Genomic DNA, 26,847 nt, shown 5'->3' with positions numbered 1-26,847 from the left:
ATTAATAAATATCGGTCAAGCCATTTTACCTTTTGTATTCATCTATCTAAGTTAATTTTCTAAGTTATAATTAAGTATATGAGATATTTCACACATACACACACACACACACACACACACTTCGTTGTACTATTTTAACTATATATAGCTTGTTATATTATATGCTAGTGCATTCATTATTTGTATTACAAAATAAAGTGTTAATGGATTATATATATATTATTTAGATAGTAAATTTTAATGTGATTTAAAAGTTTGACCATGTTTGGCCTATGAATCGACCGAAGTTGGTCGATTATTTTCCAGAAATTACAGCTACCGACCAAAGTTGGTCGGTAAACTCTTCTCCTGTAATAACCGACCGACTTTGGTCGGTAACTTCAACTATAAATTTTATAAAATATTTTAAATAATAATATAATTATTAAAATTTAAATATGTGGGCCTACCTAACCGACCGATGTTAAAAAAAATGCTTTGACTAAGCAAGTCTGACCATTGCGGTCAAATATTTGACCAATATACCGACTGGTATGTAATTTTAAAAAAGTATAAAATGTTTTTTTGGTAGTTTCCATCCGCTTTGGACGGTTTTTTGCTCGCTTTTGTTGACCGACCAATGTTGATCGATACGCCTCGATCGGATTTTACTGGATTTCTAGTAGTGAAGAGTCAATTGCAGTTGATGAGCAAAACAATGTATGCAATATGCCAAAGGAGTATCATTCATAACCAAAGTTTTAAGACCATTAATTTCTCCTTGCATGTTACTAGCTCCATCATAACCTTGTCCCCGTATTTAAGATTTACTCAATGAATTTTCCAAAAGCAAAGAACATATTGCTTCTTTTAATGACTTTGCTGATGTATCTTTAACATGAACAATACTAAGAAATCGCTCAATAACTTTACCCTCTTTGTTGACATAATGCAAAACAATCGCCATTTGTTTCTTACGAGAGACATCCTTAGACTCATCAACCAATATCCCAAGGTAATCCCCGTTTAAGTCTTCAATAATTGCTTTCAATGTTTCTTTCGCACAAGAACTCACAATATCTTTTTGTATACTTGGACAAATCATGATGTCATTTTTGGGAGCATTTTCTAACACAACTTTCTTTACATCACCCTTCTTATCCACATATCACTTTAAGAGATCTAAGAAGTTGCCACTTCTTGTAGAAGTTTCACGCTCATCGTGATCCCGAAAAGGCATTCCTTCTTTCAAAAGATAACTTGCAACATCATTTGAGACATTCAAGTGAACCGATACTCACTTTTAGTTTTCTCGAATTGCTTGTCAAAAGATGTTAGAATAGATTGTGATTGATTCGATAAATCTAGCATCATCTTGAAACACCGATTATGAACACTATTCACTTCATCCACATGTGCATTAAGCCTTTCTATATCTTTATTCCACGCCCTAAAACTATCTTTTGTAAAAGAATCACTTACTTTTTCCCATTTTCTCCAATCTCATTTTTAAACAAGTAACAACATAAGCAAAACGCTACATCTTCTTTAATACTGTATTCTAACCATCCAAAATATGAAGTATTTATCATGCCTCAACCTCGGGGAGCACAACCGGCGCTCAACCGAGTGGACCCGGTCGAGCAAGCCTATTAAACCTTTCCTACCCGACTCATTTATAATCCAAAAAAGATCACATCACCATTTGTAAAACAGGGGGAAGGTCAGTTATATAAATATATAAATGTTGCTGGTCCATTTATCATTATATACATTATATACATTATACCATAGTTGAGTTTCCTAAATACAACTCGATCCAACGACCACCCCAACATACATACATGACCCACATAAACATCTACGGAGCCTCTAAGAGTACAAAAGAGCAACATGACAATGCCGGCAACAAGGCCCCGACTATACCTCAAAATATGAAAACTTATACAAAAAAAGAACTACATGACCCCTGGGAGAAATGGGGCTTACCAAGACTACTGTGGGGAGAGAAAGAGAGCACCACCTATCTGCGATCGACACTATCTGTGATGGAACCACCTACATCCATTCAAAGATGTAGCGCCCCCGGCAAAAGGGACGTTAGCACTGTCGAATAGTACTAGTATGTAAGGCAAACACCAATCTTAGTAGAATGAACAGCGAAACCAAGAGAAGATAGTCATAATAATCAATAAAAATTTCATAGAAATACAAAGAAAACACCAAGTAAGGGTCACATAGTTTCCAATCCAATCTTTCCATCTTTTTAGATTAATAATCTTTAGTGCCAAGGCCACAACTCACAATGCCACTGTGTTTTTACACGGAGTCCGGTCTCGGCCCGACCGGCTAAGCCATCTCAAGTGAGACATATCTATATCCACAATGTAAATCAATAATTCCAACACAAATGCCACCATGTGTACAACATGGCGTCCGATCTCGGCCCGATCGGCTAAGCCATCTCACTTGAGACATAACCTCTTTCAATTATTCACTCAATTCACATTTCGTTCCCATCTTTCGTTATATGGCACAAACAGCCTTATTTATTAAGTAGTTCTTGATACTTGGAAACATTTTAAAATTCAAGTCTTTTTCCCTTTTATCCGTTCAAATAACATCATCATTCATGTCGATAAGTACCATCACATAAGGCATTGCACACATAAGGGAGGGAGCTTGGAAACAACATAATTACGTTCCCAAATAACATGATGACATGGTAACCATCTAAAACAATTAGGGAACATAAATATTTCAATCCAACACACTAAGGCAAACAATTCTAGTATGATCAAGTTAGAACTTACACCCATTATTCGGACACCAGGAGTTCGATTCTAGGAAGAAGAGAGTTAGCCATACATACCTCAATTGCGCTTCTTTAGACTCTACAATTTTTCGAAAACCTTAGCAACCACAATCTATTTTAGCAATATACAAATTGAACCCAAAATTAGGAAAACGTTCATGGTTCTAGCTTACTTTCCCCCCCCACTCTTTATCATACATGCATGCAAGATAAAACATCCTTATACCCATGAAGTATCACACTAGTACCCCATTATAGCTATGTTTGAAATTAAGAGCTGGGGTGATGAAGTCTTACCTTTTTGGATGAAGAATTGGTGCTCTACTTGAATATTTCCAAAGCTTCAAGTGATGATTGAAGATCAATTTGATGAAAACTTAGGCCCTCCCTCTTGAACCCTCTCTCTCTCACTCTAGAAACATCAGAAAATGAGCTCGAAATAGACCTAAGGAGTATTTTAACGGAATGGGGGTCGGGTTTTAACTTATGTGGTCCGCAAAGTGACCGCAGAAATGGCCCTCGGGGGCCTAAACTTTCGGCTCAGGTATGCGACCAGTATGCAGTCCGCATACTTATTCTGCGGTTGCATAATGCACTGCAGAACTCTCTCCGCAGAAACCCAAGAGGAAAATAAGCGACCGATATACGGTCCGCATATCGATTATGTGGTCGCATAATCGATCGTAAAACTGACCTCAAATTGGCCAAACTTACTGCTTCACTCTGCGGCCATTATGCGGTCCGCAGAGTGATTATGCGGCCGCATAATGGGCCGCAGAAACACTTTCTTCTGCGAAACATTTTTCTCTAAGTCCGTAGGGTACTGTTCAGGAATCTATCTTGGCACTACGAAACCCCGAGTGTTTTGGTTAATATTTTTACGGGCCCTCACAGTATTAAACCATTCCGGATTAAAGTGACGCAACCTTTCACCAAAAATTATTTTTGAAAAAATAAAATTACGAGGTCGACAAGGCCCCTTTTGAATATAACGTCTTCTCATTCGGTCGCGTAGATTATGAGGATATTCTGAAATTTGTTTTCATTCACTAGGATCAGGGTTAGGAAGATTCAAATCCAACATAATATCTTTGTGTGATGATTGGGAAGAATTGATATTGTCATTAACCACTAGACATGAATGCGAGCTTAGCTGTCACGACCCAAAATCCACTATAGGCCGTGATGGCACCCAACGTCGCCTTTAGGCAAGCCAAAGGTGAGCTATCACGTTAATTGTTCATTTTATTACTTTCGAAATCATAATATTTTTTATTAAGTAAGGAAATTTACACCTTTAAAATCATGGGTACATACATAATTAATAATGCATAAAAATTAAAGGTGATAATAATATGCGAATACGTGAGCATCAACTAGAATATCTCAAAACCCGGTGTCACAAGTGTATGAGCATTTACTAAGGAGTACAACAATAATACAACATCTGTCTGTAATGTAAATAAGATAGGATAAAGTAAATAGTACGACAGAGACTCTGTGGACTACGATACGTAGCCTGGAATGCAGCTCACCATAAGTCTCCTCAGCAGTTGCGCCCGCGCGCCCAGATGACCACCAAATGAACCTGTCAGATCCTGCACATTTAGTAAAGAAGTGTAGCATGAGTATGTAAATCAACACGTACCCAGTAAGTATCTAGCCTAACCTCGAAGAAGTAGTGACGAGGGATCGATATCGACACTTACTAGGGGTTCAATAAATAGTATGCTAAATCCTAAACAGATACGAAGCACAACAGTAATAGTGGGACAAAACGGTAACCAACATAATCTTTCAAAATTTCTTTTAACGATATAAACTTCTCAATCTCGTATCCTATCTCAACAGCTCGGAAAATAACAAGTGCCAATATCAAATGAATAAGGAATACCATACAAAATGCCATGCATCAATGGAAGGATAATCTCGTGAATATTCGGACTGCTAGCGATATAACGCACGATTATGTCATGGTCGTACGGCCCGATCCAGAATAATATGTATACTGCCGAGGGTCGACCGGCATGAACCATAGATGCATCTATTATACTGCCGAGGCGTTCGGTCCACTCCACAATAAAGGAAGGAACTTATCAAATTATGAGACGCGTGCTTACAATACAGTACACGAGCATAAAGTGAATATAACCTTTACCGTTTCTCAATTAACTTGCCAACAACTCAAGGTGATAGGGCTCGACCTAATATATATATATATATATATATATATATATATATATATATATATATATATATATGTATGTATGTTCTAAATGAATTTCAATTATAAATTCAATTAATTAAGCCTGCAAAATGAGTTTAAATAATTCAAATATTACATGATAAGTCCTAAGTCTACCCGGACATAAACATGCTTTAGCTACGTATGGACTCTCGTCACCTCATGCTTACATAGCACCCGCAACTAGTAGCACATAACAATTACATCACCTAGGGGTAGTTTTTTCCTAACAAGGTTAGACATGAGACTTACCTCGCTCCGAAGTTCCATAACCGGCTCTCGCGCCTCTCCAACACCTCAAACCAAAGCCCATCGATCCGAATCTTGTCAAGCAATGTGCAAACCAATAAAAATACACTTTAATACTCATAATTAATCAATTCATAACAATTCCCAACTTCGCTTGAAAAGTCAACAAAGTCAACCCTCGGGCCCACGTGCCCGGATTCCGAAAAATTTCAAACATGAACTTTACCTATGACGCCACGAACTCAAATATATGATTTATTTCAAATTCCATGTCCAATTTCATTGTCAAAATCCAAAAATACGATTTCTAGGTTTTTCTTCAAAAATCTCACAATTCCATGTTAAATCCTTATAGAATCCATGTAATTAACTTACCATATGTGGGAATTACTTACCTTGCAATAGATGATGAAAATCTTGCCTCCAAGAGCTCCAAAGAATCGTCCAACCAAATGAAAAATGTGAGAGAAATGGGCTAAAACCTGAAATGGAGTCTTAATAACAGCCTCAGATGTCGTATTTGTTACATGAGGCTCGCAAAAGCAAAATTGGCGTCGCAAATGAGAAGCCCGACCAACATTGTCTGTGTCGCAAATGCGACAAAAGTCGCACAAATGTGAGCTTGCAAAAGCGACAGTCCGTTCGCAAATGCGAACTCCCCTGCCCCAACACGTCTTCGCAAAAGCGAGAATGATCTCGCAAATGCGGCCATCGCAACTGCGAGAAAAACCTCACAAATGCGAGAACAGTGCACCAGAACCAGCTGAACCTAAAACGCTTTCGGAACGCGTCCAAAACTCATTCGAGCCCTCGGGTCTCCACACCAAACATCCACACAAGTCTAAAAATATAATGCAAACTTGCTCGCGCGATTAAAATACCAAAATAACCTCTAGAATCACGAATCAGATGCCAAAACACATAAAATTACCATGAACTTCAAGAACTTTTAGAATTGCAATCAATCGTCCGAACCTCATCAAAATCAACTCCGAATAACACCAAATTTTGCAGGCAAGTTCCAAATGACGAAACAGACCTATTGCAAGTTCCGAACCCAAAATCCGATCCCGATAGCCTTAGAGTCAAACCATGGACAAAATTTAGAAAAATTCCAAACTTTTAAACATTCAAACTTCGACGAACACGTCCGATTCATACTTAAACATCCCGAAATGATGCCAAACTTTACGCACAAGTCCCAAATCATGATACAAACCAATTCTAAGGCTCGAAACCCCAAACGGACATCGATAAAATCAAAGTACACTTCAAATCAAACTTAGAAAATTCTAAAACCTTCAAAATGCCAACTTTTCATATTAAGCGCCGAAATGCTCCTCGACCACCTGATACTCAATCCGAACATACGGCTAAGTCTGAAATCATCATATATCATACAATTCTAGATTTGAGTAAATGATCTTGGAATCGGGATTTGATTATGTAATTAGTTTTGGAATCCGACCTCAAATTGAGGTCTAAATCCCTAAATTCCCCGAAATCCCTAGTTTCTACCCTAACCCCTAATTTTACCATGAAAACTCTAGATTTTTGGTTGAAAATTCAAGAAATATAATGGGTAATTGAAAGAAAATGGTTTAGAATCACTTACCAACAATTTGGAGAAGAAATGACTCTTGAAAAATTGCCTCTCACCGTTTGGTGTTTGAGAAAAATGAGTTTTTTTGGTTAAGTGATGGGTGATAGTGTTCATCACGTTCGTGAGAGCACTGTCGCGTTCGCGTAGGCTACCCTTCCATAGTCTTCACGTTCGCGAGTCATTGTTCACGTTCGCGATGAAGAAAAAGCTGTCTTCCCCTCCCCAATGCCTAACACTACGCGTTCGCGATGGGCTTGTCGCATTTGCAAAGGGTGATGCCCCCATCGCTTCGCATTCACGACCAAGCCTTCGCGTTCGCGAAGAAGAAATCCTCAGCTTCCCATTTACTCTTTGCGTTCACGTGAGTACCTTCGCGAACGCGAAGAAGGACATGCCAGAACAACTGCTGCAGCAAAATACCAGATTTCCAAAGTCCAAAACATCCCGTGGCCTATCCGAAACTCACCCGAGCCCTCGGGGCTCCAAACCAAACACGCATATAAGTCTAAAAATATCATACGAACTTGCTCGCGTGATCAAAATGCCAAAATAACACCTAGAACTACGAATTTAGCACCAAATCAAATAAAATTCTCAAGAGCACTTTAAAATTTCTATTTTCTTAACTGGACGTCCGAATCATGTCAAATCAATTTCGTTTCTCACCTAATTTCACAGACAAGTCTTAAATATCATAATGAACCTGTACCGGGTTCCGGAACCAAAATACGGACCCGATACTAACAATGCCAAATATCAATCAATTCTTAAAAACAAATAATTTCTAGACTTTTAATTTTTATCAAAAATTCATAACTCAAGCTAGGGACCTCCGAATTCAATTTCGGGCATACTCTCAGGTCCCATAATTCGATACGGACCTACCGGGACCGTCAAAACATAGATCCGGGACTGTTTACTAAAAATGTTGATCGAAGTAAACTAAAATCAACTTTTAAGGCAAATATTCTTATTTTCATTAGTTTTTAACATAAAAGCTTTTCGGAAATCTGCCCGGACTGTGCACGCAATTCGAGAAGGGTAAAAATGAGAGTTTTAAGGCTTAAGAGAGTAGATCCGAGTTCTAAAACATAAGATGACCTTTTGGCTCATCACAAGGAGCCATTCCGGAGTCTGCACACTCACAGTGAGCGCAGGTACCTATTGAGTGCGAGTGCAAGTGGTGAGTGATTGGGAGGACTGAGTGGATTGATACTCTGAGAGTATGCATATGATTGTTCACTATGTTGTACTGCATTTGACATTCACACTTGACATAGAAGCATAGAGATGCATTTTTCCTCATGTTGTACGGTATCACGTCATTCATGACTTTTCATACACATTGACATGTAGGCATAGAGATGTACTTTTCCTCATGCCATTTGATAATGAAATATTTACCTTTTGAAAAGTTTTGGAAGGAAAATCACGATTATACAAACTTACTCATATTTTGGTGCTTTCGGTAAAAGATTTGGGTTTTCACTGTAATACTTGAAAAGCATATCTATTTTCTAGAACTATGAACAAGCTGAACATTATATTTCTGAGTTATTTCCTGTACCATTTTTATTATATTGCTATGAGTTGTTGGCTATTGGTGTTGGACTTTGACATGTGTTCCAGCTAGTCACTACTTTCAACCTGAGGTTAGGTCTGTTACTTATTGAGTACATGGGGTCGGTTGTACTCATACTACACTTCTGCATCTTACGTACAGATATTGGATGTTGATGTTGTTGTGATCGATGAGAGCGGGATTTGAAAACGTACCTGCCAGTTATAGTTGCCTCTTGTTCATGGTAGTCTTAGATTTATAAAAATTAGTTTATGTACATTTCGAATAGATGATGTATTTATTTCGTACCAGCTTTGTAAATTCTAATCTTAGAAGCTCATGATTTGTACTACTAGTCCTTGGGGAATGTATAAGATTCAGATATTTTCTTTCACGTAATTGTCTTATTAAATTTCATTGGAATTGGATAGTTGTTATTTGGCTTACCTAGCGGGTTGGGTTAGATGCCATCACGACTAGTTGGATTTTGGGTCGTGACATCTCCTTGGAGTATTCTTTGTAAAGTGATATTTTGGGGAAAATTCTTTACTATAATATTTAATTTGTGTCTTATAATTTGTTGGAAATTTTAGTGAGAGTCGAGTTGATCAAGAGATATTTCAAGCCACAAACCGTTTCAGGTTCTACTTCTAGTTCTCCTTTGCTAATGTAATGATCCGACCTGTTGTTTTGAGCTCTAGCACGTTGTTTGGCATTTTGGGGCCTTGAGTTGCTTCACTTCATGTATTACGACCTGTACGAGTGGTCGGAATTCGATTTCGGAAGGAAAATTCTCAATTCAGAAGCTTTAAGTTGGAAGATATGACTAAGGTAGGATTTTGGTCCGAACCTCGAGTTTTGACCAAGCGGACCTGGGGTTGATTTTTAACTTTTTGAAGGAAAATTTGGGAAATTTAATTTATGAAATATAATTGATTTCTTAAGCAACATTTGATATTGTTGAGTCATTTTTAAATAGATAAGAGTGGTTTGGAGGTGAATTCCAAAGGGAAAGCTGTGATTGAGAATTAAGTGGCCTTCGGAGCGAGGTAAGTGTTGTGTCTAACTTTGGCTTGAGGGAATAGGTATAGTGTGAGTATTTGCTGCGTGTTTTGTTGTTGAATACGATGTATAGTTGAGGTGACGAGCATCTATACGTTGTGGTCGAGTCATAGCATGCGAGTGAAATTCCATTCTTGCAAATTTGTAGTCTTAAATCTTGTTATCTATGCTTATTGTTGTTGTTGAAATGTTGGGAGACTCGTATCCGGTTCCACCATGGTCGATAAAATTGTGAATATTGATTCAAGGTTGAGATGTTAAATTGTGAAAGTAATCATTGATGAAATATTGATTTCTTTGTAAAACTTCTCTTTATCCGTTGTTATTGATTTTGTGAATTGTGAGGAAGAGTGTAAAGCACGAAGGGTGATGCCGTGCATGATTTATTTATATTGTGAGGAAGAGTGTAAAGCATGAAAGGTGATGTCGTGCATGATTTATTTATATTGTGAGGAAGAGTGTAAAGCACGAAGGGTGATGCCGTGCATGATTTATTTATATTGTGAGGAAGAGAGTAAAAGAACGAAGGGTGATGCCGTGCAGTCTTATTTGTTATTTGGTGAGGTTGAGAGTAAAAGCACGAAGGGTGATGTCGTGCAGTTTTCCTTGCTGTCTTAATTGCTCAATTCGTTTAAGGATTTTCGGTTTAATTCTGTCCTTTCATTATTCTCACTCTTTATGTTGTATTCCCCCACTGTATGTTCCCCTTTCAATTATTTCTGCGTTATTTCTTTATTTACTGTTGTTGCCACTAGCATGATTATACTGTTCAGGTTATATGTGGGTGTCTTGTCCTAGCCTCGTCACTACTTCGCCGAGGTTAGGCTCGACACTTACCAGTACATGGGGTCGGTTGTACTGATGCTGCACTCTGCACTTTCTGTGCAGATTTTGATACCGACTCAGGTTGATCGAGATTTGCTATTTGTCCGTTGTCCGAAGACTCAAGGTAGATCTGTCGGCGTTCACAGACCTTGAAGTCCCTATCTATCTTTTATGTCCTACTGTTTTCCTTCATTCAAACAGTTGTATTTCTTTCAGGCTATTACTTGTAGTAAATTCTAGATTGCTCGTGAATTGTGACTCCAGATCAGGGTGGTAGTAATTAATACAGTTTTGTGATATTCCGCACTTATTATATTTCATCTTAGTTAATTATTGTTATTTACTGAATAGAAATAAGGAATTGGTTTAACGATTTTTCTAACATTGGCTTGCCTAGCAAGTGAAATGTTAGGCGCCATCACGGTCCCGTCAGTGGGAAATTTCGGGTCGTGACAGTTGGTATTAGAGCACTAGGTTGCCTAGGTCTCACGATTCACGAGCAAGCTTTATAGAGTCTGGAGGATCGGTATGGAGACGTCTGTGCTTATCTTCCAGAGGCTATGAAGTTTAGGAACAAGTTTCACTTCTTTTCTTCTCTGTCATGTGATTTTGCTTTCTCAATACTGATTGAACTCTTCTACTCTTATTCTCTCGCAGATGGCAAGAGCACGTAACGCTTCCTCAGCTGAGCAATAGCCAGAGCCTCCAGTGACAGCTCCTACGCGTGGCAGAGGTCGAGGCCAAGGCCGTGCCAGAGGCCGAGGCAGGGGCAGGGCTCAGCCTAGGGCCTGAGCAGCAGCCCCGGCAGTGGAGCCTCAGATAGAGCTTGATGAGGAGGTTCCAGCACAGACTGTTCCTGCCGGACCAGCTCAGGTTCCGGAGGGGTTCATTGCCACCCCAGTACTTCAGGATGCTTTGGTCTATTTGGTGGGCCTTATGGAGAGTGTGTCCCAAACTGATGCATTTCCCATGGCACCAGCAGTCTCTCAGGCTAGAGGAGGAGCCTAGAATCCTACCACTCCCGCTCCAGAGTAGATAGCTCCCCAGTATCAGGCTCCAGCAGCTCAGCCAGTGGGATTAGTTCAGCCGGTTATTGCGGCACAGGTCGGAGATGTGCCAGCTATGTCTTCTGAGGCCTTATGGAGATTAGATAGGTTTATCAAGCTCTTTCCTATTCACTTAAGTGGTGCTCCTTCAGAGGATCCCCAGGCGTATCTTGACAATTGTCACGAGGTTTTACGGAACATTGGTATAGTAGAGACCAATGGGTTCGATTTTGCTACATTTCAGATGACTGGTTCCACCAAGAGATGGTGGAGGGATTACTTGTTGACAAGACAGGCTGGGTTTCCTGCTCTTACTTGGGACCAGTTCTCTCAGCTCTTCATAGAGAAGTTTTTGCCTATCACATTGAGAGAGGAGCATCGCCATCAGTTCACGACTGTTACTCAGTATGAGACCCGTTTTGTGGATTTGGCCCGTCATGCTATTCTACTGCTTCCCACCGAGAGAGAGAGAGAGAGAGAGAGAGAGAGAGAGAGAGAGAGAGAGAGAGAGAGAGAGAGAGAGAGAGAGAGAGAGAGAGAGAGAGAGAGAGAGAGAGAGAGAGAGAGAGAGAGAGAGAGTGGGGGAGGTTTATTGATAAACTTGCTCTGCCTATCAGATTGCAGATGGCTAAGGAGTCTGGGAGTGAGATTTCTTTTCAGGCGGCTACTAATGTCGCCAGATGAGTCGAACTGGTTCTTACTCAAGGAGGTCAGGGGTCTGATAAGAGACCTCGTCATTCCGGTTAGTTTAGCGGTGCCCCACCTAGAGGCAGGAGTACTTTTGGTAGAGGCCATCTTCCCAGGCCGTTTCATTCAGCGCTCTAGACATCCCACGGTGCCTCAGGTGGTCGTGGCCCTCAGATGCATTATTCTGACCAGCTAGCCTATAGTGCACCACCAGCTCCTATTAGTGCACCTCTACTCCAGAGTTATCAGGGTGGTTATTCAGGTCGACAGGGCCAACTTTAGGGTCAGCAGTCACAGTAGCCGAAGTTATGTTATACTTGTGGTAATCCGAGGCACAATACTAGATTTTGCCCTTGAGCAACGGGCAGCTCACAACATCAGAGTTTGCGTGCCATGGTCCCTACACCAGTTGCTGCACCACCTGCTCAGCCAGCCAGAGGCAGTGGTCAGACAGCCAGAGGTAGAGGCCATATTGTTAGAGGTAGAGCTCAAGCCGTTAGAGGTGGAGACCAGCGAGTTAGAGGTCGTCCCAGGGATGTAGTTTAGGGTGGTGGGGCCCAGCCCCAGTGTTATGCTTTCCCATCCAGGCCTAAGGCTGAGTCATCTGACACTGTTATCACAGGTACTATTTCAGTTTGCAGTAGGGATGCTTTAGTTCTATTTGATCCAGGATCTACTTACTCCTATGTGTCATCCTATTTTGCTTCCTATTTGGTTGTGCCCCGTGATTCTTTTAGTGCTCCTATGTATGTGTCCACACCAGTGGGAGATGCTATTATTGTAAATCGTGTTTATCGTTTGTGTGTGTTCACCCTTGGGAGTCTTGATACTCGTGTAGATCTTCTACTTCTCGACATGGTTGATTTTGATGTCATACTGGGTATGGATTGGCTGTCATCTTATCATGCTATACTAGATTATCACACCAAGATGGTGACCTTAGCCTTGCGGGGGTTACCTCAATTAGAGTGGAGAGGGAGTCTTGGCCATTCTGCCAGTAGGGTTATCTCTTATGTGAAGGCTCGGCATATGGTCGAAAAGGGGTGTCTAGCTTATTTGGCTTATGTTTGTGATTCTAGTGCAGAGGTTCCTTCCATAGATTCGGTGCCGGTTGTTCGTGAGTTTCCAAAGGTGTTTCCTGCAAACCTACCAGGGATGCCACCTGACAGGGATATTGATTTCTGCATTGATTTAGCTCTGGGCACTCAGCATATTTCCATTCCGCCATATCGCATGGCCCCGCCAGAGTTGAAAGAATTAAAGGAGGAGTTGCAAGATTTGCTTGATAAGGGCTTCATTAGACCTAGTGTCTCGCCCTGGAGTGCACCTGTGTTGTTTGTGAAGAAGAAAGATGGATCGATGAGGATGTGTATAGATTATCGGCAGTTGAACAAAGTCACCATCAAGAACAAGTATCCATTGTCGAGGATTGATGATTTATTTGATCAGCTTCAGGGTGCCATGGTGTTTTCAAAGATTGATTTGAGATCTGGCTACCATCAGTTGAGGATAAGGGCATCCGATGTTCCTAAGATAGCTTTTCGGACTCGGTATAGGCATTATGAGTTTCTAGTGATGTCATTTGGGCTGACAAATACCCCAATAGCATTCATGGAATTGATGAACCGGGTGTTCAAACACTACTTGGATTCCTTTGTGGTTGTGTTTATTGATGATATCTTGATCTACTCCCGCAATCGAGAGGAGCATGAGCAGTACCTTCAGATCGTTCTTCAGACTCTGAAGGACAGCCAATTATATGCTAAGTTCTCAAAATGCGAGTTTTGGTTGAGTTCAGTTGCTTTATTGGGTTACGTTGTATCAACAGAGGGTATTCAGGTGGATCCTAAGAAGATTGAGGCAGTCCAGAACTGGCCTAGACCCACATCAGCTACAGAAATCCATAGTTTCCTAGGTTTGGCGGGCTATTACCATCGATTTGTGAAGGAGTTTTCATCCATAGCAGCCCCGTTGACCAGATTGACCCAGAAGGGTTCCCCGTTCAGGTGGTTAGACGAGTGTGAAGCGAGCTTTTAGAAGCTCAAGATAGCTTTGACTACGACACCGGTATTGGTGTTACCCTCAGTTTCAGGATCTTATACAGTATATTATGACGCATCTTGTATTGGTCTGGGTGTGGCATTGATGCAGGGTGGCAAGGTTATTGCATATGCTTCACGGTAGCTAAAGGTTCACAAGAAGAATTACCTTGATTATGATCTAGAACTGGCAGCCATTATTCACGCGCTGAAGATTTGGAGGCACTACCTTTACGGCGTGCCATGTGAGATATTCACTGATCATCAGAGCTTACAGTATTTGTTCAAGTATAAGGAACTCAATTTGAGGCAGATAAGGTGGTTGGAGCTATTGAAAGACTATGATATCACCATATTGTATCATCCCAGGAAGGCCAATGTGGTGGTTGATGCTTTGAGTAGAAAATCAGCTAGTATGGGTAGCCTTGCATATATTCCAGTGGGTGAGAGACCACTTGCATTGGATGTTCAGGCCTTGGCCAACAAATTCGTGAGGTTGGATGTTTCTGAGCCCAGTCGTGTTCTAGCTTGTACAGTTGCTCAGTCTTCTTTGTTTGAACGCATCAGAGATTGGCAGGATGACGATCCTCATTTACTTGTCCTTAGAGACACATTGCGGCACAGTGGTGCCAAGCAGGTTACTGTTGGAGATGACGGAGTTTTGAGGATGCAAGGTCGTATCTGTGTGCCTAATGTGGATGGACTTCGTGAGTTGATCGTTGAGGAGTCGCACAGTTTCCGGTATTCTATTCATCCAGGCGCCACCAAGATGTATCAGGACTTGAGGCAGCATTATTGGTGGAGGCGAATAAAGAAGGACATAGTTGCCTATGTAGCTCGGTGCCTAAATTGCCAGCATGTAAAGTGTGAGCATCAGAGACCTGGTGGTTTACTTCTGAGGTTAGAAATTCCTGAGTGGAAGTGGGAGTGTATCACTATGGATTTTGTTGTTGGACTCCCACGAACTCAGAGGAAGTTCGATGTAGTTTGGGTTATTGTGGACAGGCTGACTAAGTCAGCGTATTTCATTCTTGTGGCAGTTACCTATTCCTCGGAGCGGTTAGCAGAGATTTATATTCGAGAGATCATCCGTCTTCACGGTGTGCCCGTATCTATCATTTCTGATCGAGGTGCGCAGTTTACCACACACTTTTGGAGGGCAGTTCAGCGTGAGTTGGGTACGCGGGTTGAGTTGAGCACAACATTTCATCCTCAGACGGACAGACAGTCCGAGCGTACTATTCACATCTTGGAAGATATGCTCCGCGCTTGTGTTATTGAATTCGGAGGATCATGGGATCAGTTCTTTCCCCTTGCAGAGTTCGCCTACAACAACAGCTACCAGTCGAGTATTCAGATGACTCCCTATGAGGCATTATACGGTAGGCACTATCGGTCGCCAGTTGGGTGGTTCGAGCCGGGAGAGGCTCGGTTGTTGGGCACAGACTTAGTACAAGATGCCTTGGATAAGGCCAAGATTATTCAGGATACTTCGCACAGCTCAGTCCAGGAAGAAGAGATATGCCGACCGTAGAGTTCGTGATGTTGCATTCATGGTCGAAGAGAGAGTGTTACTTCAGGTATCACCCATGAAGGGTGTAATGAGGTTCAGAAAGAAGGGCAAGTTGAGCCCTAGGTATATTGGACCTTTTGAGATTCTGGAGAGAGTGGGAGAGGCTGCTTATAGGCTTGTGTTGCCACCTAGTTTAGTAGTTGTTCATCCGGTATTCCATGTGTCCATGCTTCGAAAGTATCATGGCAATCCGTCCCGTGTGTTAGATTTCAACTCTGTCCAGTTGGACAGGGATTTGACTTACGAGGAGGAGCCGGTGACAATTCTAGCCTGGCAAGTTCGTAGGTGAGATCAAAGAGTTACCCTTAAGTTCGAGTGCAATGGAGAGGTCAACCTATTGAGGCAGATACTTGGGAGTCCGAGTCCGATATGCGGAGTAGATATCCCCACCTTTTCACCAGCCCAGGTACTTTTCTATGTCCGTTCGAGGACAAACGTTTGTTTTAGAGGGGGAAACTGTGATGACCCAAAAGGTCATCTTATGTTTTAGAACTCGGATCTGTGCTCTTAAGCTTTAAAAATCTCATTTTTACCCTCCTCAAATTGCGTACGCAGTCCGGGCAGGTTTCCGGAAAGCTTTTATGTTGAAAACTAATGAAAATAAAAAATTTTGCCTTAAAAGTTGATTTTAGTTGACTTCGGTCAATATTTTTAGTAAACGGGCCCAGGTCCATATTTTGACGGTCCCGGTAAGTCCGTATCGAATTATGGGACCTGGGCGTATGCCCAGAATTGAATTCAGAGGTCCCTAGCTTGAGTTATGAATTTTTGATAAAAATTAAAAGTCTGGAAATTATTTTTTTTAAGAATTGATTCATATTTGGCATTGTTTGTATCGGGTCCGTATTTTGGTTCTGGATCCTGGTACAGGTTCATTATGATATTTAAGACTTGTCTGTGAAATTAGGTGAGAAACGGAGTTGATTTGACGTGATTCAGACGTCCAGTTGAGAAAATAGAAATTTTAAAGTGTTCTTGAGAATTTCATTTGATTTGGTGCTAAATTCGTAGTTCTAGGTGTTATTTTGGCAATTTGATTGCGCGAGCAAGTTCGTATGATAGTTTTAGACTTGTGTGCATGTTTGGTTAGGAGCCCCGAGGGCTCGGGTGAGTTTCGGATAGGCCACGCGATGTTTTGGACTTTGGAAATCAGGTATTTTGCTGCAGCAGGTGTTCTGGCAAGTCCTTCTTCGCGTTCGCGAAGGTACTCTCGCGAACGCGAAGAGTAAACTGGGCAGCTGAGGATTTCTTCTTCGCGAACGCGAAGGCTTGGTCGCGAACGCGGAGCGATGGGGGTGTTACCCTTTACGAATGCAACGAGCCCATCGCGAACGCGTAGTGTTAGGCACTGGGGAGGGGCTGACAACTTTTTCTTCATCGCGAACAATAACTCGCGAATGCAAAGACCAGGGAAGGGTAACCTACGCGAATGCGAGCACTGTCTCGCGAATGCGAAGGATTGACAGCCCATACACTTCGCGAACGCGACAGTGCTCTCGCGAACGCGATGAACACTGTCGCCCAGCACTTAACAGAACCCAAAAAGGGGAATTTAGCCTAAAAAACTCATTTTTCTCAAACACCAAACGGTGAGAGGCGATTTTTCAAGAGTCATTTCTTCCCCAAATTGTTGGTAAGTGATTGTAAACCATTTTCTTTCCATTACCCATTACATTTCTTGAATTTTCAACCAAATATCTATAGTTTTCATGGTAGAATTAGGGGTTAGGGTAGAAACTAGGAATTTCGGGAATTTGGGGATTTAAACCTCAATTTGAGGTCGGATTCCAAAACTAATTACATATTCGGGCTCGGGGGTGAATGGGTAAAAGGATTTTGGTCCGAACCTCGGGTTTTGATCAAGCGAGCCCGGGGTCGACTTTTTGACTTTTTGGAGGAAGATTTGGAAAATTTAATTTATGAAATATAATTGATTTATTAAGAAACATTTGATATTGTTGAGTCATTTTTGAATAGATAAGAGTGGTTTGGAGGTGAATTCCAAAGGGAAAGCTGTGATTGAGAATTAAGTGGCCTTCGGAGCGAGGTAAGTGTTGTGTCTAACTTTGGCTTGAGGGAATAGGTATAGTGTGAGTATTTGCTACGTGTTTTGTTGTTGAATACGATGTATAGTTGAGGTGACGAGCATCTATACGTTGTGGTCGAGTCATAGCATGCGAGTGAAATTCCATTCTTGCAAATTTGTAGTCTTAAATCTTGTTATCCATGTTTATTGTTGTTGTAGAAATGTTGGGAGACTTGTATCCGGTTTCACCAAGGTCGATAAAATTATGAATATTGATTCAAGGTTGAGATGTTAAATTGTGAAAGTAATCATTGATGAAATATTGATTTCTTTGTAAAACTTCTCTCTATCTGTTGTTATTGATTTTGTGAATTGTGAGGAAGAGTGTAAAGCACGAAGGGTGATGCCGTGCATGATTTATTTATATTGTGAGGAAGAGTGTAAAGCATAAAAGGTGATGCTGTGCATGATTTATTTATATTGTGAGGAAGAGTGTAAAGCACGAAGGGTGATGCCGTGCATGATTTATTTATATTGTGAGGAAGAGAGTAAAAGAACGAAGGGTGATGCCGTGCAGTCTTATTTGTTATTTGGTGAGGTTGAGAGTAAAAGCACGAAGGGAGATGTCGTGCAGTTTTCCTTGCTGTCTTAATTGCTCCATTCGTTTAAGGATTTTCGATTTAATTCTGTCCTTTCATTATTCTCACTCTTTATGTTGTATTCCCCCACTGTATGTTCACCTCCCATTATTTTTGCGTTATTTCTTGATTTACTGTTGTTGCCACTAGCATGATTATACTGTTCAGGTTATATGTGGGTGTATTGTCCTAGCCTCGTCACTACTTCGCCGAGGTTAGGCTCGACACTTACCAGTACATGGGGTCGGTTGTACTGATGCTGCACTTTGCACTTTCTGTGCAGATTTTGATATCGGCTCAGGTTGATCGAGATTTGCTATTTTTCCGCTGTCCGGAGACTCAAGGTAGATCTGTCGGTGTTCACAGACCTTGAAGTCCCCGTCTATCTTTTATGTCCTACTGTTTTCCTTCATTCAAACTGTTGTATTTCTTTCAGGCTATTACTTGTAGTAAATTCTAGAATGCTCATGAATTGTGACTCCAGATCAGGGTGGTAGTAATTAATATAGTTTTATGATATTTCGCACTTATTATATTTCATCTTAGTTAATTATTGTTATTTACTTAATGAAAATAAGGAATTGGTTTAACAATTTTTCTAACGTTGGCTTGCCTAGCAAGTGAAATGTTAGGCGCCATCACGGTCTCGTCGGTGAAAAATTTCGGGTCGTGACACTCCTTCAGTCTAAGCGCTATAATTCGCACGGACAACTCACGTGTTTCACGGACAACTCACTTGCTATAGTATCAATATCTGGATCCACATGGACCACTCACGTACTATAGTATCAATAACCTCACAATCAGGCCCTCGACCTCAGGCACAATCTCTCCAGTCTCTCGGGCTCACTATGTCATGAAACTAGCCCAAAAATGATGATGTGATGTATCAATAATAAACAACAGACTGAGATATGATATGCAATGAAGGTATACGACAGAGTACGAAATTACAATTTAAAAAAAATATTCGGCATCAGAAATGACCTCAGTGGGTCCCAACAATACCAGCATTTGCCTAAGCTTGATTTCTAACATGAGTCACAGCTCAGTTTCTCTAACACATGACAAATACATGGAAAAATACAAGTTAATTGACTACACAGCTCTGCGAAATCGACTGAGCCTCAATTTCTATGGTGCGTGCCCACACACCCATCACCTAGCATATGATCACTGCATTGGAAGCAACGTCATCTGGCCTAGCAGGAATAGCATAGAATCGGGCTTGACCGCCACCTGATAGACCTTCCCCTCTAGGGAGACCTCTGGCTGCTTGAGCCTCACCCCGATCTGGCTGGGTGGGTGGCGTAGCAGCTGGTGCATGAGTCGTAGCCTGACTCCTCTGCAGAACTGGACCTCGCGAAAGGCAGGGACAATATTTTCTCACATGACCCAGCTCTCCACACTCATAGCAATCCATCACGAAAAATGGTGGCACGTTTTGAGGCGGACCTCGAGAACCAGAATAACTACCAAAAGAAACTGGTACAGATGAACCCAGAACTGATGGTGCACGAGATGAACTCTAAGCTGGAAGTGCACTAAGATAAGACTGACTCGGTCGAGCACTATATAAACCATGGCCAGCTGATGCGCCACGATGAGCTGGATGAGCCATATAAGCGGGCCTATAAGGTCGACCCTTACTGTGATATGACTGTCCCCCAAAAGGAACGCCGCTGGAATTACCTGGACCACGAGACCTCTTGGCCTCTCTCTCCTCACGCTCCAAAGTATGGACCATTTTTAGTCATCGAGCACTGTTAACCACCTCGTCGAATTTAGCAACTATTATATTTCCCAGAGTCATAACAAAACGGAACTAATGGTTGAGGCCATTGATGAACCTCCTGATATTCACCCTCTCAGTGGGAATCAATCAAACTACATGACGAGCCAATTCCGAAAATGGCATCTCATATTGGGTCATGGACTTGTCCTCTTGACATAAATACTCGAACTGCCTACGCAGTTTTTCTCTGCGAGTCTGTGGCACAAACTTCTCCAGGAATAATATGGAGAACTCATGTCATGAAAGTGGTGTTACACCAACTGGCCTGCTCCTCTCATAAGTCTCCCACTATCTGAAGGTTGCTCCGGTTAGCTCAAAAGTACTAAATGAGGTTCCACTGGTCTCTAGAATACCCGATGTACGAAGAATCTGCTGGCATCTGCCCAAGAAATCCTGAGCATCGACTGACTCAGTCCCACTAAATGATGGAGGATGGAGTCTCTCAAACTTCTCTAGTCTCCTCTGCTCCTCATCATTCATAATAGGACCCACCTGGGGCTGGGCAGCTATAACCGGCTGGACTGGTAGTGCCCCCGGTATCTGGAATCCCTGCACTACCTGCTCTGAAGTACGGGCGACAGGGTTATGAGTACCTCCCCCGGCCTGAGATGTGGCTGGTACGGCCTGAGCCGAAATCACCTGAGCAAGGCTAGTGCAAACTGTCAATATCTGGCCTAAAGCCTCCTAAAGGCCTGGAATCATAATAGGCACAGTTGGTGCTTGAGCTGGTCACGCCGTCTCAACTATATCTGGAACCTTCTCCTGAGCTGGAGCAACTGGTGGCTCTACAGGTGCTGCTCCAACTACTGTGCGAGCTACGCCTCGACCTTTACCACAGCCCCGACCTCTCATGGCCCTTACTGATGGCACTGGTGGATGGCCGTCCGATCCGGTAGTACGTGTCCTCACCATCTGATACCAACTTGTCACGACCCAAAATCTCACCTATCATGATGGCGCCTATCTTAATAATAGTCAAGCCAACAACCTCAATAAACCACCAATTTCTTTAAGTTTGAAAACACGAAAAATAAATTTAAGAGTAAAATCCCATAATTTCTGATACAAAATACACTCCCAAAACCCAGTGTCACTAAGTACATGATCATCTAAATGATAACATAGTCTGACTAATAAAAACATTGTCTAAAAATATAGAACAGTACAAATAACTGAAAGGAAAGAGAGTCAAGGTCTGCGAATGCCAAAGCAACTACCTCGATAGTCTCCAACAGATAAATCTCCAAAATCTAGCAATCGCCGTATCCGGAAATACCTAGATCTGCACACGAAGTGCAGAGTGTAGTATGAGTATAACCGACCCAATGTACTCAATACGTAACAAGACTAACCTTTGGGCTAAAAATAGTGAAGAGCTCAACAATTATAGTCCAATCATAGAAAATAATAGTAAGAAATGTAGGCATGCTTTCAAGTTCAACAGTTAAACAGTAAAACACAATACAAGAAAAATAGATCAAATCTAAATGATATGAGGAATATGACATCTCTATATCTACATACTAATGTACATGTCATATGTGATACAACATAATGAACACGTACTCACACTCTCATAGTACTCAATCACTCAGTACTGTACGGGGCAAATACAGCCCAGGGAAGATCCATCCCTCAATATAATATCAACTGCGCTCACTGTGGAGGGTGCAGACTCCGAAGGGGCTCCTTCAGCCCAAGCGCTATAATAATAAACCATTTAGTATGAAATTTTCAATTTTATAATAACTAATTCAACAGCAATACGACCCCTATGGGTCCCAAAATATTGGCACGTATCCTAAACATGATCTTAATACAAGTCTCAGCTCAAGTTCTCTAACATGTAGAGGATATGTGAATAATGACATCATTATTTGATTATACAACTCCACAAAATCAATTAAGTCGCAATTTTTATGGTGCACGCCCACACGCCCGTCACCTAACATGTGCGTCACCTCCAAACAATTCATATAACATGTAATTCCGGGATTCATACCCTCAGAACCAAGTTTAGAAGTGTTACTTATCTCAAACCGTGCAAATTCTCTATTCTAATAAGTCCTTGCCTCGCGAATTGGCCTCTAAACGCCTCGAATCTAGTAACAATTAATTCGATACAGTCATAACAAACTATAGGAATCAATTCCACATGAAAATACTAAATTTTCTAATTAAATCTAAAAAGCAACAGTGGGTCCCATGTCTCGGAACCTAACAAAAGGTACAAAATATGAACGCTCATTCAACCACGAGTCCAACCATATAAATTTTATCAAATTCCAATAACAAATCGACCTCCAAATCTTCATTTTTCGTTTTTGAAAGATTTTACAAATTTCTCAATTTCTTCCATTTGATTCACTAATAAATGATAAAAATAACTATAGAATCATGAAATATAACCAATTTCGGTTGAGGAACACTTACCCAATTCAAACTCGTGAAATATTCCTCCAAAATCGCCCAAACCCGAGGCTTCAAAATCAAAAACGAAAATGGAAAAATGACCAAGTTTTGATCCTTAAGTCTTCTGCCCAGGTTCGCATTTGCAGACAAAAACTTCGCATTTGCGAATAACAGTAAACTCCGATAAACAGTGTTTGCAATTGCGAATTAACAGTGTTCGTAATTGCAAATGCACAGTATTCGCAATTGCGAATGAACAGTGCCTCACCAGAAACCAGCAAACCCAAATTTCAATCATAAAACATGCTACGGACCTGTTCGCGCACTCAAAACACTGAAAAGAGGTCATCTTGACCCGATATTTACCATGATCAAACTCCAAATTTCTTAACCTTACTAGTCTCTCAACCAATGATCCAAAAATATACCCAAGCCCCTCGGGACCCTGTCAAATCATACCAACAAGTTCCAAAACATGATACGAACTTAGTCGAGGCGTCGAATCATATCAAATAACGCTGAAACTACGAATCGTTCCTCGAATCGAATTATGAGTTATGAAATTTCCAAATTCTATAATTTGCGCCGAAGCGTATCAAATCAATCCGGAATTACTTCAAATTTTGCACACAAGTCATAAATGACATAACGAAGCTATTACAATTTTCAAAATCGAAATCTGAGCTCGATATCAATAAAGTCAACTCCCAGTCAAACTTCCGAATTCCAATTTTTAACTTTCGCCAAAAAGCTTCAATTTATTCTACGGACTTCAAAATAAATATTCGGATACACTCCTAAGTCCAAAATTACCATACGGAGCTATTGGAATTATCAAAACTCTATTCTGAGGTTGTTTACATATAAGTCAACATCCGGTCAACTATTTCAACTTAAACTTAAATCTTGAAACTAAGTGTCCCAATTCATTCCGAAACTTCCCCGACAAATCACATAATCACAATTAAGCATAAAATATTCAGTAAATGGGGGAACGAGGCTATAATATTTCAAACAACCGGCCGGGTCGTTACATCACCTGACAATGACCTTACTGTTTTGTAGTCACGTCTGGTACTTTTCTTTCATTTCTTCTAGTTCATATGATGCATTTCTCAAAAAACAAAGGAAAAAATAAAATGAGCTTATGGGGATTCAAACTCGTATCAATAGGTTATGGGAAACGACCTGCACCTAGGTTCCCCAATTTACCACTGAACCAGCAATATATTTTAGAAGTGGATTCCTTATAATTATTCTTATATATTCAATGGATTTTTTAATACAAATACAGGATCTAGGAAAAAGATACTGGGTTCTGGAACCCATACCGATCACTGTAAATTCGCCCCTACCAGTCATATGTTGCATGTCTTTCTATTTAATCGATTTGGTCTTGCATTGAAGCAATGACTAAGTCTCTAATTTTAGCGCATTAGTAACTCGGTTGTTTTACTTATTATTCCATTCATTGTTCCATTGGCTAATTATAAATTAGCTAATCTATGAATTATAATTTTATATTTTTTAACATCAAATATTTTGCTATGGCATAAAGTATTTTTTGCTCCTCTCCTTCAATGTAACCGGAATTAAATAGAAATATGTAGTATATGATGCCTCCAAATAACATAGAGCTCGAACATGGCTAGATCTTTAATTAAGAAAAATAATTGAGAGAAAAGATTTTGCCATGCTACAATTAGAAATAGAATTGCCGCTCGATTTTGTAACTATGTGGCAATTAACAATGGTTAGCTAATTTTTTTTTAATACTTGTTACCTTTTTTCTTTTTATTTTATTGTCTATTTTGGTCCTTTAGTTAGGAATCTTAAATATAAAAAATATGGACTTTTTTTTCGACAAAAGAATATGGAGTTTTGAAGTTGTCTCTTGAGAAGTTATATGTCTTTTATTTTGATGATTTAACAAATTTCTTGAGAGAACCAGATAGGGAACCTCATACAATTGGTTCCTTAGTGTTCAGAGCAATGAGTCAAATATCTGGTTCAATTCTCAATGAAATCAGATAAGGGAATAACATAGGGAATAAATAGAGATTAGTTCCTCCGGACACAGTACAAGTTAACTCTAATAGTTGTTAAAGTTGTTGCACTATACACGCAACAGTACAGCAGCACCGTTGAAGCACGTTGTGTACCGGACACTCCTTTGCATCATCTTTGATGACCTCACTCATATATTATCAACATGAGGCAAGGGATTTCAATACACACTTGCAAAATCTAAATATTGATTACTCCCAAGTGTGCAACCGCCTTCATTCTCTCTGAGGCATTGAAGAACAAAACAACAACAGAACAAAAGACTAAATCCCAGCATTGATTATGTCGTGTGTCCTTTAGTATTGTTGTGTCTTTATTCATGTTATTCACTTGCAATTCCTACTCAATTTTTCAGAAGCATTTCATAGGACATCTTTTAAACCATAATATGTGCGGTTATTTACTCAAGTGGTGAGCTTTGTAGTAGAGTTATTACAAAGAGGCTTACAATATAGTTACTGTGAGTAGGTGAGGGATTAAGAGTTTAATTCCTAGATTACAATAAGTTGTAATCTAAAGTTTGCTCAGTTGGTGAAGTTGAAATCCTACGAGTGTAGGTCATGATTTTTAATCCCGGCATGGAGTTTTCCACGTAAATTGTTGTGTTATTTACTTACTGATGTGTTCTGTGGGAACTAATAGAGAACCAAGTTTTCTATATAGTTTGGCGAACCCTAAATTTACATCAATTGGTATTAGAGCAGGTTCTTTCTATAAGGTTAACACCTAGAAAAGATCAACATGGCAGTTCCACCAGATTTCAAAGAAGGACAATCAACTTATGGACCACCAAGATTAAATGGCCAATACTATGGGTGGTGGAAGACAAAAATGCATGATTTTATCATAGCAGAAGATTCAGAGCTCTAGGATGTTATCTGTGACGAACCCTTCGTCCCCATGAAGACCATTGGCGAGGGAACAGTTACATTTCCAAGGACAAGGAAGGAAAATAACGATGTTGATCGGAAGGCCATCGAGAAAAACTTCAGGGCAAAGAAGATCCTTGTTTGAGGAATTGGATCAGACGAGTACAACCGCATCTCAGCCTGTCAATCTACCAAGGAGATCTAGGAGGCTCTCCAAACTACACATGAGGGGACCACTCAAGCCAAGCAATCAAAAATCGACATGCTTACTACTGAGTATGAATTCTTCAAGATGAAGGAGAATGAGTCTATTCAGAACATGCATACTCGCTTTACTTCCATCATCAATGAGCTCCACTCCCTTGGAGAAATTATCCCGAGGAACAAACTGGTCAGAAAAACACCAGTGTGTTACCAGGTTCCCGGGAGAGCAAAGTCAATGATATCACGGAAGCTAAGGATCTGCACAAGTTGACTATTGATGAACTCAATGGAAATCTGAAAACCTATGAGATGAAAAAGAAAAAGGATCATGAAATAAGAGAACCCAAAAAGGAGAAAAACCTACTTCTTAAGGCGGACAACAGTGACTCAAGTGGTGATGATGCTGACATGGCCTATCTTACTTGGAGATTTCAAAAAATGGTTCGTAGAAATGGAGGAATTCTTAAGAAGTGTAGCTCTAGCAAAAACACTAAAGAATATGATTTTTGTCACAAGTACAGAAAGCCAGTACATTTCATCAATGATTTCCCTCTCCACAAGCAGGACCATTACAAACACAATGCGGACAAGATGGTTAAGAGGAACCCGGTTCCCGACATGAAGTTCAAGAGAAGAGATGTCGCTGATAATATTGTGAAGCAAGCTCTGGCTGCCTGGGGAGATTTTTCTAGTGAATTTGAGGGTGATGATGAACAAGGAGACACCTCCATGATGGCTGTTAAAAGCGAAGCTGCAGAATATGACTCCATATTTGCATTGATGGCAAAATCTGATGAGGATAAAGATAATGATGAAGATGAGGCACTAGTGAAGGGAAACAATCAAAAATGGTACATGGATAGTGGCTGCTCTAAACACATGACGGGAAGAATAGATGATTTTCTTTCACTTAAGGCCCTGCAAGATGGGAGTGTATCCTTTAAAAATGGCAAAAAAGGATACATTCTAGGAGTTGGAAAGATTGGGAAAACACTCTCACTCAATTGAAAATGTGTATTATGTGAATGGATTGAAATATATCCTGCTGAGTGTCTCTCAAATCTGTGACAAAGGAAACAAAGTAGAGTTCTTGTCCAAGTCTTGCACTGTCACCAATCTTATAACTGGTGAAGTGGTTCTGATTACAAAAAG

The sequence above is a fragment of the Nicotiana tabacum genome, chromosome 19, assembly GCF_000715075.1.
Source record: "Nicotiana tabacum cultivar K326 chromosome 19, ASM71507v2, whole genome shotgun sequence".
In the NCBI taxonomy this organism is placed as follows: Eukaryota; Viridiplantae; Streptophyta; class Magnoliopsida; order Solanales; family Solanaceae; genus Nicotiana; species Nicotiana tabacum.
This window is presented reverse-complemented; position numbering follows the sequence as displayed.